This window comes from Poecilia latipinna, unplaced genomic scaffold, assembly GCF_001443285.1.
Source record: "Poecilia latipinna isolate Pla-1442-1.1 unplaced genomic scaffold, P_latipinna-1.0 Scaffold1333, whole genome shotgun sequence".
In the NCBI taxonomy this organism is placed as follows: domain Eukaryota; kingdom Metazoa; phylum Chordata; class Actinopteri; order Cyprinodontiformes; family Poeciliidae; genus Poecilia; species Poecilia latipinna.
Genome location: NW_015113949.1, coordinates 48,380 through 65,971, shown reverse-complemented (window position 1 = coordinate 65,971; position 17,592 = coordinate 48,380). Strand labels below are relative to the sequence as shown.

The 17,592-nt window shown below is 36.1% G+C and overlaps 1 protein-coding gene across 6 annotated transcripts in view; it reads right to left on the bottom strand.

Annotated features, from left to right (window-relative positions):
* shank3b (SH3 and multiple ankyrin repeat domains 3b) overlaps nucleotides 1-17,592 on the bottom strand; it is a 49,417-nt gene that overhangs the window by 25,166 nt on the left and 6,659 nt on the right. For all 6 annotated transcript variants that reach the window (XM_015055725.1, XM_015055726.1, XM_015055723.1 and 3 more), the window contains exon 2: nucleotides 8,788-9,157. The gene's annotated coding sequence lies outside the window, so the exon portion shown is untranslated. The remainder of the gene's footprint in view (nucleotides 1-8,787; nucleotides 9,158-17,592) is intronic.

The following is a 17,592-nucleotide window of genomic DNA, read 5'->3' as shown; positions in this document are numbered from 1 at the left end:
GGAACTCCAATCAGATTACTTGGGATTAATCAATTATAAAAACCACCATGAGTTAATTTAGTAACCGATTAATCGTGAATTGAAGTATGGAGACTCAAAAAAAAAAGCTAATTTTCTGAAAGAATGAAACATTCAGATCAGTAAATAAGGCAAAGCTGTGCAAAACATTTACATTTAAAATAAAAATAACATCTTTGTAACCCAGAGCTCTTGGAGTGATAGTTTTAGTTTCACCTGGATCAAATTCTGCAAAACAAAATATCACATTTTGCCATCCAATTATTGTTCAATTAATCCAGAAATGACCAACAGACCAGCAGAAAGGCCCGAGATTTTCACATGTTGATGTTTAAAGTATTTTCAGCTGCAGATGCAACAAATGATCAAGTGTTCACAAGATGTAAGTGGTTAAGCAGAATGTAGCAAACTTTTTTATGTGATTAATCGATTAATCATCAAAATAATTGATTACTAAAATAATCCCTAGCTGCAGCTCTGTCTATATGCTTGATGTTGTACATGTTGTTATTACACTGTGGGGGGGGGATCAGCTGAAATAAGTTGTTAAATTACCAAAAATAATGTAATTTATGTCCACAACTTTATTATAATTCTTGGATATTAAGTTTACAAAAGTTTACAACCAAATCCTCCAATTTTAGCCTCTCTTTAAAATAGAATATGACATAAATTATGTTTTCCTCAAATATAAAAGTCTGCAGTTTCAGATATTCAATAGGAGGAATTTTTAATTTTGATCCTCATGATGCAAATTCGAGGTCATCATCAACTATTGGGAAAGAAATGGAGATAAAAGCTTTTTGTTTTGCAAAATGTTTTGGTTTTGCAATGAAAATATCCTTTAGAGTTTCTGCCATCTGATTGGCTGGTTAACAATTGTATAAATTAACAAAAACAATTAATCATTAGAATATTGCTTATTCTAATGATTAATCGATTAATCGTATATAAAAAATTTTTACATTCAAAAGATGTTCATTTAACCACTTAAACATTTTATACAATGTTAGAAATACATTAAAAGATGCAAATAAATAATTAAAATCCTTTTTAAAATAAGAGAAACATTTTGTTGCCTAAAATGCAATCACAGCATTCCTTTAGTAAAAATAAACAAAGTGAAGCTAAAACACTGGAGAAGTTTTGGTTAAACGTATTTACAGACAAAAGTGTGTTTTTAATTATCTTAAATTCAAATGTATATATTGTTGTACAGACTTAGCATATGTTGACATTTTTCAGCAATTGGCCTTTTTTAAGTTTATACTCCAGTTAACGATTAATCACGATTAATCGTTTCAGCAGAAAGTTTGTCCTTTCAGATATTCCATCTGTCGGTCCTGGTGTTCATTTCAGTTTCCCTACGATAAACACTGGAAGAGGAAGCCATTGTTCTGCTGCTTTTGTTCTGAAGTATCACAGAACTCGTGTTTATGTCCATTCTGTCCACCTCCAGCCTCGACAGTTCTCTCTTTAATCATTTCAGAGCTGAAGGGTTTGATTTTCAGCCTCCACTTCTCAAAGCGCTTCACATCCTCCAATCAGAGGCTGTGAATCATCTACTGGCATTTATAAAACCCTTCCTCCTCCTCCTCCTCCTCCTCAGATGCTCGACCGGACCTGCAGCGGTCCAGTCAGGCATCACTGCAGCTCAGACAGATGATGGTTCAGGATCTTCCTTTTGTTTAGGCAGCAGCCCCCTGACTGCACACTGTCCAACAGAAAGCATCTGTTGTTTCCTCTTTCTGTTTATCTTCACCTGTTTTCACCGTGTTGAACTGAGTCACTGCTGACTCAAAACAAATCAACACAAACAGGTGAATAAAAACAAAAGCATCCAATGAAATCCAGCTTTTCACTGGCAGCTTCACCTGAAAGGAGCTTTGTGACGGCTGTTCAAACAGAGATCTGAGTCAGACTCCTGTTAGCCCAGAAAGGTGAGCCAACCGTTAATTCAGATTATGCTTCATCTGGTAGCATTTCCCTCAACTTTATGTATCCCTGTCTATCAGGAGCACCCAGAAAAACCTTAAAGCCTCCGGACGGAGAGCTGAAAATAAAAAGGAAATTAGATTTAAGATGGGAAATAACAGCCAGAATCTGTGATTAGCTAATCATCAATAGCCTCTAGGAAAACATCAGTAGTTATCTTAGAATAGCAACCGCCTCCGTAATGGCGCAGCATATTACTGTAGAAATCTTTCAAATGTGGAAACAAGCATAAAAGTTTGCTTGCTCACCATTCAGATCTTATGTGACTGCCATTTTTCAAAATGGCTGCCATATCTGAGCCATTTAAAGCCATTATTGGTATAAAATGTTCATTTTCACTACTTGTATAAGGTTTGTATCACATCTGTTTGACTATTGGTCATCATGTAGCATTTCACAAGGTTAATGGTTAGCATTAGCTTCAGCTAATATTTTATATGGTTAGCGGTTTGGCAATTAATACCTTGTTTAGCCAATCAGTGGTTAATGAACCTAACTATTTGGTTAGCTGTAATATCTACTGCTTGTTTTAGTACAAACAGATATTCTCCATTACAACTTTGGCAGCCATTTTGAAAAATGGCCACCATGAATAGAAGATCAAGAAAATATGTATAATATGTATAATTTTACAACAAACACATTCATCTAATTGCTTATGTTCGTGCAAACAGAAATTCTCCATTACCACCATAATGGCCGCCAGATAAAGGAAATAAGATCAAGATCATATTCAAATATGGCCGCCATCTTTGATTTTTCAATTTTTAAAAATATTTTAAAATGATCTAGAGTCAGCACACAAGTCCAGTTATTACAGCTGGAACCTTGCGATTAGGACTCAGACCTGAACCTTCACAGCCACATAAAGACGGTTACAAAGTAGGCCTTCTATCACATTAAAGATTTTCTGTTGCTGCATCAACCTTCCAGACCTCTCAGGTCTTCTGGTTCCGAGAACCAGAACCAAACATGGAGAAGCAGCATTCAGCTTCTATGCACCACAAATCTGGAACAAACTTCCAGAAAACTACAAAACTGCTAAAACAGTTTAAATCTAGACTAAAACCCTGGTTAGAGCTGCCTTTGATTAGAGGTAACTAGAACATTTATCAACATATTTGCTGATGATTTTTGTGATGTCTTGACAAAATGTAACGTTTAATGCTTGTTTCTTGAACTGCCTTGTTGTTGAAATGTGCCCTACAAATAAACTTGACGCAAATAATTTTAAAAACGTGATGCAAATATTTAATGCCATCACGGAAAAACTCTTTTTTACTGCAACAGTAAAATCGAAATCAATGAAAGAAATTCTAATATGTTTTGTTACATTTTTATAGATTTTTGTGGAAATTGTATTTGTAGCTTTTTGTTTTCAGGACTGAATGACGTAAATCTTCAGAGCCGCTGAATTTTATCCAACAGCAGCTGAAAGAGGAAGAAGCGCAGCTTTTCTGCTCCTGTTTCTTCTATTTTCTGCTCTCATTATCTCTTCTATTCAAGCCCTTTCCTGCAGGCTTCAGACCCAGTCGATGGTTTCAGCGTTTTATGCAGAAGCTGCAGCTTCTTTCATCCTTACTCCTGCTGCTGTAACTGTGAATGGGTCCTCCAGGTACAGCTCAGTGGGAGCAGAAGCACAGCGGTTCTTTCCCTGCACTCATCTCTGCAGAGCGCTTCGTTACATAACGTCTCCTCAGACCTTCACCGCTCCTTCGGGAGCGAGCGGATCCAGGAATTTTCAGAGCTTCAGATGGTTGTTCTGGGAATGAAAGGTGAAATTCTTTGTGGATTAGATCAGCGGGAGGCTTGGTCCTTAAATAACTCGGGGTCGCCATTGATCATTTCCAGCTTTTGTCCTGGGCAGAGCCGCTGTCCTCCCACACAGCCTGAACAATGCAGCAGCTACGCTCTACAGCTGGATGTGGCTCCGCGGAGCTGGGGGGATGTTTCAACTGTCTGTCACACAGTTTGGAGGAATAAAAGTCAAAAATATGATAGCAGATCACTTCCTTTTGTTTTATAATAATTCAAACCTCAAGTTCCTGTCCATCCTGCTGCCAAAATAACAAATTTGTCTTAAAATTGTGCATATCAGCCAGAGGAATCCTCCAAATGTGGAAACAAGCATAAAAGTTACTACTAGTTTTCAAAATGGCTGCCTTTTAAAGCAACTATGGACATACAAGGCTACTTTCACAACTTTTCATGTTATGTCATCATATCTTTTTAACTTTGATCATCATATTCAGACATCTTTAAAGTAACAAGCATTTTACAGACTGAGCAATAATCATCTCAACAGTTAGCATTAGCTAATATTCTTTTTATGTGTTTAGCTAAGCGTTCAGATTCTTGTTTAACAGATTATTGGTGAGTGAACATAACTATTTGGTTAGCTGTGCCAACCACTAGTCATATGTACTGTTTATTTTAGTGCAAACAGATATTCTCCATTACAACCATAGCGACCAGTTTTATAAATGACCACCAGAGAAAACGAGAACAAAATCGGTTAATCTTTCAAATGGAGAAACAAGCTTAAAAGTTAGCATTTTTTCCAAATGGCTGCCGTTTTTGAGCCCTTAAAAGAAATTAGCATAAAATTTTACCCATTTTAACAAATTTGATTAACTTAATGTCACATCATGTATTTTTGTTTTTGGTCATCATATCCATACAACTTTAATATTATGTATCATCTTACAGGATAAGCAGTGGTCTTAATGGTTAGCATTAGCTTCTGCAAATTTTTTGTTTAGCATTTTATTGGTTAGGTAAGGTAACATTTTAGTTATCTGTGTCCATCACTAATAATATCTACTGCTTATTTTAATGCAAACAGATATTCTCCATTACAACCATTTTTTAAAAATGGCTGCTCATATCTTCTTCAGAGATTTCAGGCGTGGAAAAACCCTTAATTCATAAGCAACCTAATAAAACGTGTTATAAATAAGTTCCAGTAAGTTCAAGCTTTCCAAACCCAGAACTAAATAAGCGTCACTTGTCTTTGATCATTCTTTGCACACAATTCAACAAGACGTTGGTGTTTGATAAAAGAGAAATCCACCACCATCTGCTTTCACAGGGTCATAAAACATGACTGGGAGGGCTGACTGTTTCTGTACAGTAAGCGAACCCTTGTAAAGACATTTCCTCTAAGAAGTGTAAGGATTTCTGCCAAGAATAAATGTGAGAAGAAATGTCCCTCCACGTTGCTCTTGTATAATTCAGAGAGACAAAATGTTCCTCTTCAGTGTGAAGAGAGTCTGTGTTTCCAGCTGACAATCATCACAGTCTGGCAGTTTCACACGTTAAGCAATCAGAATAAAAAAATAAAAAAGAAACGGCTTCACATCCTCAAATGCAAATGATGGGTTTTACAGGCTCCGAGTGAACGAGACAAACCCCTTCAGTCTGTGAGCTGCAGCTACATTTTCCAGAAGAGTCTGCCTGGCATTAAAGAAACCTTATCGGGTGAAGACAATTCAACATGTGGAATATTCCCAATTTTTGACCTAATATGCTTCCTTGAAAAGGTTAGGAAAAGTCTATGGTCTGTACAAAACATGTCCATCACATTTTCTCCATAAGACAGTTCTTAAATAATGAGATTTTATTCTGCTCACTGTAGAATGAGTTGTTTTAGGGCCTCCTGTCACTTTAAATCCAATAATTTGCTGCTGCCCACGCCCACCAACTCAACATTTACACTCAGACTTGAAAATAGTTGCAAACTGATGTGTAATTATACAACCATACATCTTTGAAAAGCAGAAGTGGAGCCTTCTGAAGAAACAACAAGAATGTAGCAAGTAGTTTCTGGATGGTAAGTCGACAACAAAACACTTCGTCTTTTCCAGCAGCCATTGTACAGTACACACAGTGATAAAACCAGCTGACTAAACGTGCTGGAGCTCAGCTGGGGTTGCTAAGTAATGGACTGAGCTTTGCTGGGGTTGCCAGGCAACAGGGAAGCGCCTGCCGATTTGAAACATTAAATTCAAAAGGTTTTTGAAATGGCTCAATTCTCACGACACTAAAAAACATCAATTTATTGTCAAAAATCTGCAATAACAGAGGTACAACATACAAAATGTGAATTCTGTCTAATACGTCCCCTTCAACATTGTTTTAGAGCATCATAATAATCGGGGTGTCGTTAAGATTGTTGAAGGGGGAAAACTGGTATGTGAACTAAGCGTCACTGATAAAAGTTTATACGTTTAACTTTTGGTAGCTGTAGCAAAGATGTGGAAAAACAAACAAAAAAAATATTTTACTCCAGAAACATATTTCAAAGACTAACCTTTAACATTTGTACTCCAGAACCTCCTATTTCACTAAGACATAAATAGATGAAATACATTTTTATTTGCTTCTTAAAATATGGAAAACATAACAGAACTTGCCAATCTTGATCAATATTCCTCAGACAATAAATGGCTAGAAGATCATAGTTACTGGCACTAAAGCTCGCCATAATTACAGCTACAGCAGCAATAATTAAGTTTAAAACAGGAACATGACAAACAAAACCAGAACCCAAACATATTCCATCTGCATGCCTGCTGTAACAGAGCTTTCAAACGGGTGAATTATCTCCTCAGCATCTCATTAAGCTCTCTGGAGGCCTGCTAATGCATCAATTATTTGATAAGGGGGGCTGAAGCAGGTGAACATCAAAACATGACAAACACCGCAGAGGAATGAGATCGGACACCACTGATCTGGAGCATACAGGAATCTCTCTCTGTACGCTCCAATGCTGAGAAACGTCTAAGAGCTTTCTCCCACTACTGTCAGCAGGACACCAATACTTGTAGCACTGCTCATTTTTCTGCTCTAAATAAATGCAAAAGTTCAGTTTGGAGGATTTTCTTTTACTTTTAAATGTTCAATGTGAGATTTTTCAGATATAAAATATAATTGTATAGTTATTTTACTGATCTTTACCAGGAGTATTAGGTAGTAGCTGTAACATTTAACCAGTTTACCACAGAAACAGTGCGAGTTAGCTGCTTTAAGTTGGTGAAGATGAAAGTTTTGTTGTAGTCTGAGCTATGAGGCATGTTTTACTCTGATAGGTTCATTTCAATGCCATTTATGACCTAAACGATCCCAGGATGCAGTCATACAGCTCTGGCATAGTTGCTGTTTTTATGCCACTGAAAAGGTTTTTCTATTCAGGTGTTTCAAGGTCAGTAACACCGTACCAAACTACGATGAGATGACTAATGCTGCAATTTTATGGCTTTAATAAGCCGGAATGTTTGAAGGCTACCACATTTATTTACAAGGACAAACAACTACACAATAGACTTGATGGTGACTTAATTTAGCACTAAAAAGTTAAATAAAACAAAAGAAACTAAATTCAAACAAAAAACAAACAAAACAGAAGCTCTAGCTCAAAGAGAAGAGTCTACAGAAACAATTAATTACCAATTTGCGAGAAGGGCACATTTAACCTTAATTAAAAACCAAACAAACAAACAGTAATTGATGAGCTTCCATTTTAGAGCCTCTAGATACCCTGAATTTGGTCCTGTGGAGGAAATTCTTGGTCCATATTATTTGCAAGGGAGGTAAATCAGACTGAATCCAGTTCTAAAGCCTCTGTACTTTTAATGCTGACTCTTGGACTTCTAGCATAAGACACAATTAAAATATAGCAATCAAGATTTTCTCCATTTCAAACTTTGTTTTTTTACACATGCTGAAACAACTGAACAAATATTTGTGGTACAGTGAGTAGCTACCATGTCTGTGTTTTCTGTGGATGTAAATCTGAAGATATTAAGCATATTTTTAATGTCCACCTAAAGACCTCGGTTTCAGTTCGGTTGAAGTCAAATTCATATGTGAACGCCAAGCGGACTGGCGACCGCTCCAAAAGCAGGAAGTGGACTACAGCGCAGGGTATTCTGGGTAAACACAACCAAAACAAACTTGCTAGCCTAGCGCTAGCAGAAGAAATGGGTCCTGGTCTTTTACTGAAGACAAAAGAGAAATAAAATGTGATGCCACTCCATTTCTGTTTACATTTCATAAAGAAGGAAGTTGCACTCAGAGGTTTTTGTGTCGTTTCCTTCAGTGGTTGTTGTTGCAGTGCCCCCACAGGCAAGGAGGGGAACTGGTTGTTCAATTAGTTTGGTAGTTTAGATATAATGCAGTGTGAAAGAGAACTGCAACAGCTGAAAATGGAACAAATTTTTAAATTTTGGTCCTCAATCAAACCGAATCTACAGGACTATCAGGTGTGAAAACATCCTCAATGACTTGAAGTTGGAAGTTCAATTATATATTTGCTGGATTGTTGTGGAAATAGTTTAGACTGCAGCTGGTTTGAGGCATTTAAAGCATGCTGAGGTGAGCTTAATCTTCATTAGTACAGACAGAATGTCTGCATTGCGTAGCATGACATTATGTAATCTTATTATTCAGTCATTGCTGTGACATTTGAGAAGCTCTTGTGGTAATTTTTCAGTAGCGGTGAATACTTGACAAAGCTTCTGATCCAACTCTTAGTGCTACGATGTCACAAGAACAAAGAGATGCTGCTGATGCATAATTTACTTAAAGCTGCAAGTCTTCCTGCTCTACTGAAGCAAGATATGCAACAGTGTGATAAAAGTATGAAATTCAACCCACCAGTTTAAAGTTTCTTCTGTACCAACTTAATACCAGCTTTTAAAATAAAAAAAATCCTTTTAGGTCTTTTAGGAGAAATAATAAACAGATTCTTCAGAGCATGTAAGATCCACTCACCTATTGTCAGCAGTCCCATCAAACTTTTCCACAGGACTTTACCAATTTTCACTAATCTCTTCTGGCTTGTTGTGGGTCTCAGATTCTGCCAAGCGTTTCGTTTGGTTCTGGTCCAGTCTGATGATCCAGTTTTCCAGCCTCTATTGCCTCTTCTTTTTGTTTTAAGTGTGGGCGTCGGAGATCTTGAGTTGATGGAGTTAAAATTTCATGAGTACTTCTTTAATACTAGATGAAGGAGTTCCTGTGGATGTTGTTGTTCCTCTTGGAGAATAAGGCTTCGGTAACCTTCAAGTGTTTTCTTCTGTATAATAGTTGAGAAGTAACAGGTCTCAGGGTTTCAGATTGTTTTCAGAGAGCTGCCCTGCCCATCCTGTAGAAAGGGAGGAAGAGTGGGAGGAAGAGCAGGAGGATGTGGGTGGGAAGTAATGGAGAGGAAAGAGAGGATATAGAGGAAGGGAGGAGAGGAAGAAGAATTGAAGGGTTAGAATATGAAGGGTCAGTTAAACTACTAAAAATCTGACTTAAAATGTCAAGTTTTCAAGCTGAGCAGAACTACTTTACGGAATCTTACAGTGGTGCAGGTTTACAATGGGTTTTACTGAAATGTTAGAGTATATATACACATAATTTTAATTATTAAAGCACCAAAGGGAGGTTATAAATTCCCATAAAGAGATGACATGGCCATGCAGTGACAGATGAACAGTAAGAAACACAACAAAGAGGTATGACAGAAACAAAAGAATGAAGATTTAAAAATGGAACAATTTGTCTCTAAAGACTCAAAACTGCCAAAAGATAAACAATACAAAACATGAAAAGATCCAGAACAAAAGAGACACAATGGCAATCCAATCAAGAGATTCAGACAAATTAACATAGATGGATGGTTGCTTCAAAGAGACAAATAACCACAGAACTACACCAAAACCTGCTAAAGGGATCAAGATTATATCCATACACAACAGGTTTGGCTTTGCCATTAAAACATATGGACGCTTGAACAGATTAAAACATTTTTTTCATTTACTTTTAGTTTTATAGATGGAAGGTTGTATAGGTGGATGAATATTTGAAATAATTTGTGGCTGTCAAGTTAGATTATTCATGTTTCGATGTAGATAAAATGCATGAATTTATTCATTATTGTGCTTAAACATTTACCTGCTAATGAGACTAGAGATTGAAATTAAGTAGCTAGCTATAATCTTATGTATTTACATGTAACTGTTCTTCAATATATATTGCCCCATTTTTAAAAGAAAACTTGAACTTGCTTGGATGAATGGTAAAAAGAAAATACATCCAAGTAGTACAAATACATGCAACATATTTCACAATGTCATTATTAATTAAAAAGCTGCTAAACATTGAAACTCTGGCTGCACAAAATTTTAAAACATTGTGATGAGTTCCATTGAAATATCTGCCTATTTTCTTATTTCCTCTCCCTAATCTGTGCTTACATCACTCCATGACCTTCAGCATTTTGGGTAATGTCATTTGTGTCTGATGTCTGTAACTGACTAAATATTATACTAGCATGAAAAATGCTTATTTATAACATCTAGAACAGGGGTGCCCAAACGTTTTGAGAGCAAGATCTACTTTTTCTCTCACCAGCCACCTGAGATCTACCTCATGACACAAAGACATAAAAATTGCAAATTAAACTCTATTGACTAATTTTATATGCGAATATTCATCAGTTATAGCAGAAATAATAAAGTGACAGAAAACCTAACGCAGTTTCTTCCTCAGTGAGATTCTGACACTGGGAGCAGGTTACTGGTTTCTCAGTCAGAAGCTGGTTGCAGACCTGAGGCCAGGAGGTGTCAGTCAGTCATGGTAGATCTGAACTTTGGTTTGATGACCTCAATATGCGAAACTACAGACTGATAGGAGGAACCAAAGAGCCCAGTAAATGTAAAGGCAAATCTTCTGAAGTCGGGATATAATTAATTTAATTTCACATAATTATTGCGGTAGAATTTGTTAAAACTTAATGAAATATATTTGTCCTATTTGATGTTTGTTGTGACGTATACTCACAAACGAGGTCATTAGTCCAATTTTGTTGTTTATTGAATGTTCAGAAACTACAGCAGGTGTGATGAGCCACAGCAAAGGTAAACAAAGGTAAAACAACCTGAACAGATGATCAACTCAAAACCACTCCTACCCCCTCTCTCTGTCTCTCTCTCTCGTTTAAGCACACCCGTTGCCGTGGCAACCGCCTGCGCACCACAAGCCGAGCAAAGATTACATTAAAAACACAACATTCAGTCTGTTACGATGTCAGGTTTCCAGGCTTGATATTTATGTCTCGATTATTAATAAGCCTCTCATGAACACAGCGGTGTTTGAGTAGCTAATTTAAACTCCTGCTCTGCTCTCAGTCGGTCTTTGAGTTGCTTTTTTTTTTTCTTTTCTTTTTCTGTTAATGGGACCGAAACGCACTGAATTGCGCAACACCTTGTTGAAACAATAATTACTGAGATTATTAATTTTAACATGTTTCGTTGATTTTTTTTATAATCATTCTTTTTTAATGAAGCTACAAACGTTTAGGATCTTAGTGAATATTTTTGATAAGCCCGTCAGAAGAGGAAGTGCTGGTCTCAGCGTCCTGGTGGTCTTCAGTTTGTCACCTGCCAAGATCGACTCAAAACTTTTCCTTGATCGACCGGTCGATCGCGATCGACGTATTGGGCACCCCTGATCTAGAATATATTAGTTGTCAATTACTGCACTGAAAAAAGTCCTATGTTATTAAAATTTTGAACAAGCTGATTTTGCAATGATGATATATAAGCTAAAACAACCCCAAAACACTAAATAGTATGTAAAACCATAATACTTTCTTTTTACCATGATTGTAAGTAAGGATGTTTGAAAGTATATTTTAAGCTATGGACAAATGAATGTATTGTGCTTCTAGTTACTTCAGGAACTAAATAAAACATTTGTGAACATTTTAGAGTATACTGGAAACTCTAGAGCAGTGGTCCCCAAACTACGGCCCGCGGGCCGGATCTGGCCCGTCTAAACATTTGGTCCGGCCCCCTGAACAATACTAGAGAGCGTTCAGATTTTTTTTCATATACCGTATTTTCCGGACTATAAGCCGCTTATATGTGGATTTTTCTTCAACCACCAGGGGGCTCTTTAGCAGGAAGTTAATCAAATGGAAGTCAAAATTGGAAATAAAAGAAGAAAGCGCCCATTAAAACGGAATTAGATTTTAATAGGGAATTTAAATTTGAGAATGTTGTTGATCAGTTAAATAGCACTGAGGGGAAAAAGAAGATTTTTCGTTTTCATTATGAGAATTTGAGGTATAGATATTAGGATCCAGTAGGTGGCAGTAGTGCAACAATTATGGATGCAAGCTGCTGTTGAAATCTAAAGAAGAAGAAGAAGAAAGCGCCCATTTTCATTTAGCACATGCTAGTAGCAACACGAAAGATCAGCACTTTTACTGTTACAGTTACCGTTCGGAAACTACCGTAATCAGTTCAGTGAAATATAAACTTGGCAACTTTTTCTTTTTCAACCGTAATAAATGTGATATTCAATTGACCTGTTATTACTCAAATGTTGGGTGTCCACCCCCCTGGAGCAGCAGGGATATCTGCGGCTTATATGTGTATGTTTACACATATAAGTTTAAAAAAAATCTTTGGGGTTGTGGCTTATAGGCCGTTGCGGCTCATAGTTTGGAAAATACGGACTATAATTCTTCCTGGATTTATTCTGTGAAGAACCCAGAGAGGGTTATTTGATTGTGCTTTCCGGAAAAACAATACATTTTTACATTTAGGCACTCCTGCAATCGTCACACTTTTTCTGTTGCAAACTGACTCCGGCCCCCCAGCAGAGAAGGGAAAAGTTATGTGGCCCGACCCCTGCTCTAGAGTTTTTATAAAAGTTTTCTTTGAAAAGAAATCCCAGAAAAATAGAATAATTACTAAGTAGTCATATTTTCTGGTTTTAACGGCTTCATGAGAAATTTTCAGTCACAATAACTTTCACAAATTGGGGCTTTCAATCTGTACTGTGAGGATTGTTTTTTCAGTTGGTGAAATTGAAAAACTTGTTGCTTGGAATCTGCTAATTAGTGACAAACTTCTATAAGGCTGTTATTTTGACCCAACAACAGCTACAGATATTCATGTCCACTCATGATGAAGAGTAAATTATATTAATCTCATCTTTATCTCCTTTAAGACCAAGAAGAAATGCAACATTGTAAATATTTACTTGTTACATTTCATGCAAATATTTAACTTTTGATACTTTCAGAACTTTCCTGGGAACACAGTTTAGAGAAAGGAAATAACTGCCTCTGGGATAGCTTCTTAGCTTATGTTAGCATACTGGCAGGCAGCTGGTTAGTCGCTAATTGCTAACAGCATGCTAACCAGCTGGTCTGTGTGGGACTGGCTATGAAAGTAAAATGTTTCCACAGCAGCGCAGACAGCAGGAGGACATACTGGAGACAAGAAAACAACTGAAGAAAAAAAAACGACTTGACAATGATTAGAAGTAGTTCCTGTGACTCACACTTCCTATTTCCTGTCTCGGTTGCCAAGAAAACGGATGTTTGGCAGGAAAATCTGGGAAGCTGTTCAGCACTGATAACAGATGCACTTTGTGAGGGCCCTCACTGTCTAAAACCTGAGTTTGAATCAATAAAAAGCCCGGTGATGAGATGAGGACTATTGTATATGAAATTACAAGGTCCCCACAAGAGGGTTATACAAGAACACACACACACCTACACACACACATATATACACACTGTTGATGTTTCTAAAGTTTTTAGTTTTAATATCTAAATTTGATGTCAAATATAATACAAATAATACATGATATACAATGAACATGAGCAACAGGGTCCCAGATGTGGCTAGCAACATTAGCGTTCAGAGTTTCCTTCAGATTATTTTAGGCAGTGTTTGTTCTGCTTCCCAACCTCTTCACTGGAAACCCCCTCCCTCTATCCGCTGCCAAGCCTGCACAGGCAGTTCTTATACACTCGTAAACCAAAAGAACAAACTTCACTCAAAGATGTTGATACAGTAATCACTGGAGTGATCCAAGCCAATGCTTTCGTCTTTATTGTAACAAAGGCTGACGGCCGTTTCTGAAAGACGCCAAGGAAGCCTCTACGTGTGCAACGTGTTAAATAATCACAAACAAGCAAGCCGAGTATATCAGTTGGCAAAGAAAATCCTAGCTGAGCAACTCCACATTCCTAAGGCCATAAATCTAGAGGTCCAAAAACAACAATTAACTTAATAAATAGGGTTTCAGTACATGAGAAATAAGGTAATAGCATCACCTAAATGAATGAGCAAAAATGTAGTTTCATCGGATTGTTTCAACTGCAATGGAAACTTTTCTGTCTGTCTCTAAAGAGCCTATATGATCAGATTATAAAGTCATAATCAGGAGTAAGAAACAAGTCAAAAGCTGCATTATCACACATTTCCAGAGCAGATTTTAATAAAAGCACATTTTAATGACAACTCTGAAAAACAGGAAGCTTTTGACAGAGTATTGTTGTCCATATGATACAGACCATTTTCTTGATTCAAAAAACTTTTCTAACACACCAATCTGTTTTCCTTTTCTTTTTTTAACATTTTGTTTAAATTAAATGTTTCAGATTATTAAACAAAATTAACACCAAAGTTAAACTGTTAACTGACAATGAAGTTTACTTTCAAATCTAGTGGCTTAATTAAAATTTTAAATGAGTTAATATAAGGTTTCTTCCTAAACCAATTCTAAGTCTGTTTACTTATTTAGTGTAGCAGATGAACTAAGACAGAAATTCCTGCAATGATTAAAACGTATTTTAAGGCCAATTAAAGCAGCCTACCATTTATTCTTTTGTTGTGAAAACAACTGTCTTATAAACTTGGTTTGTGCAAAGATTAGTCTTACATAATTTATTAATATACAATTTAACACCAATAACAATAATACAAAATCATGGTAATATTGATGATAAGTGGCACACAATAATCATGATAGTACATTTCAATATCTTTACATGTTAACAAGAAGCTGGGTAACAATGGCGTCCAGGGGAACATTTCTGCTTACCAAAAAGAAATGTCATTTTAGGTTTTGTTAAACCAACAGTCTGTCTATGGAAACAGTGAGCTTCTGTTGTGGCTAAATTCTTTCTCCATGTCTGAGCCAAATGACTGCAGCTGCTTTAACTTCACAATCTAGCTACAAAATGTCCTTTCAGTTAATTTTTTTCAAAACAAGTTGTAGGGAAATTAACTTAAAACGGGGGGCAGTTTTTAGCTTTTATAAAATCTACAAATGCCATATATAAGACAATAAAACAGATGAAATATTGATTAAATGTTTCATTTCATTTCACTGGTTGTATTCATGCATGAAAATAAAACATGGATTCCTGAGTGTCTCATTCGCAGCAGGAACAAACCTGTGCAGCTGCCGTCAGAACACCAAACATGCATTTCATTGTTACGTGTGAACAGGATGCCTCTGTGCTGCCTTGTCCATCACCATGGCAACCAATGGCAGGAGCTGATAATATTCGCTGTATTCTCCCCATTATACACACTCTCTGTCTCGTCAAGTTTCTCACACACTGCTGAGAAGACAAACTACGGAAAATCTGCTCGATTTCCTCAACAATCATGGCGGTGGTGAACGCCGACCCAAACAGTGCGACTTCACAACAATCGAGAACAAACCGACAAACCCGAGTTTACAGGAACGAGGAGTTCAGAAACAGCTGATTCCTACAGACAGATACATTCAATCGCACTAACATTTTCATCCAGATGAATACAAGAATCTTCAAAGCATCTGCTAACTTCACCTTGACTTTTACATAAAAGAGTTTCCTGGTGGTTTACGCTCAAGGACCAGATTCACTCCATGACTCAGAAATTCACTGAATTACATCAGAACAGATTGAAATGCCTAAAACGAGGAACTAATTAACGTACTAACTAACTGGCTAAAGTGAGAATAAAACATGCTGACAGAAATCCTTCTGAGGAAAGAATAATATTTATATAAAACATGCTAATTTTGACACGCTAAAAGCCAAAATTGCGAAACACTCTGAGCATAAAATCTCTAAACAAAGAGGATTTTTTTCTGCAATGTGTCAGAAAAACAATTTCTCATAACTAAATGCCTGGAAAAAGTATTCACCCTTTTGGATGTTTTGCCTTTATTTGCTTTTACAAATCAGTCATGATCAACTAAACTTGACAATTAAAATAAAAAATCTCTTTAATTACAAAGTGAAAATTGATTTCTACAATATAATGACAGTTAAATAAAAATATGAAACATAAAATAAGTGACTACATAGAAAATCATTCTCTTTAAAGTGACCTGTGTCTCCAGTGATTTGGTTTTTGGAGAAAATTAATTTTCCAGCAAGACGACGACCGGAAACATGAAACTACACAGAAATGGAGAAATGGTTTGGCTCTAGTGTGGCCTATTCAAAGCCCAGACCTGCTCACAGCTGAATACTAAATACTGACTTTACATTCACTTCACAAATATTTATGCAACCACTTACTTCAGGTGGAATGTTATTGGACTGTCAGATTTCATTTTCATATTAAAGTTTTTTTTTGTACAATTTTTTTGTCAAAAAAGTTTAATTTTGTTAATCCTGATCAATTTGTAAGACATCCAAGGGTGTGAATACTTTTTATAGACCTGTTAAATCATGTTGTGCATTTTTGGATACACAAAACACTCAAAACAACCAGTTTGCCAAAGTGAAGCGTCTTCAGCAATGACTTGAGAATAAATTGTTGCTGTCCAGAGGGAGGTTGATATTGTAAACAAGTAAAAGTAGCGATACTTAAACTTAAAAAAAAAAGAAGTAAAAAGTAGCTGTCCAAGAAATTAATCAAATAAGAGTAGAAAAGTATTTGGTTAAAAAAAACAAAAAAAGTTCTACTAAAGTACAGAGTAACTGTCCAAATTATAAATCATTTAATATTTAAAAATTACATCATCAGATGGTCCAAAATATAAAGTTGATTGGAAATGTTGGTATTTTAAGGATAAAAATGACAATAATAAAAAAAATAACAAAATCACACATAAATAAATTTTCCGTATCCATTTCTTTCAATGGAAAACTTATGAAACTTTAACAGCAGCTGCAGGTGTGTGTCTGTGTCTGGTGAGTTTCTGGTTAAAACATGTTTGGTAACACTTTATTTGAAGGGGGTTGAATAAGACTGACATGACACTGTCATAAACATGACATAACACCTGTCATGAACATGAATAAGCCTTCATGAATAATTATGACTGTTGTCATAAAGCGTCATTCGGTAAATTATGACACTTTTAATACAAAGTTGAAGTTATGACAACTTGACATTAACCAAGAAATCATTACTGATATAAATTTGTTAGAAAATAATTACTGATTTCACTTTAAAAATTAGGTAACTTTATGTTATTAAAGGTAAAGTTTAAACAGTAATGATTTCTTGGTTAATGTCAAGTTGTCATAACAAAGACATTTTGAATAATGTCAACTTTGTATTAAAAGTGTCATAATTTACCAAATGATGCTTTATGACAGTCATAAATATTCATGAAGGCTTATTCATGTTCATGACAGGTGTTATGACATGTTTATGACAGGTGTTATGACATGTTTATGACAGGTGTTATGACATGTTTATGACAGTGTCATGACAGTCTTATTCACCCCCCTTCAAATAAAGTGTTACCATGTTTTTAAATCAAACATGAAACTCTCAT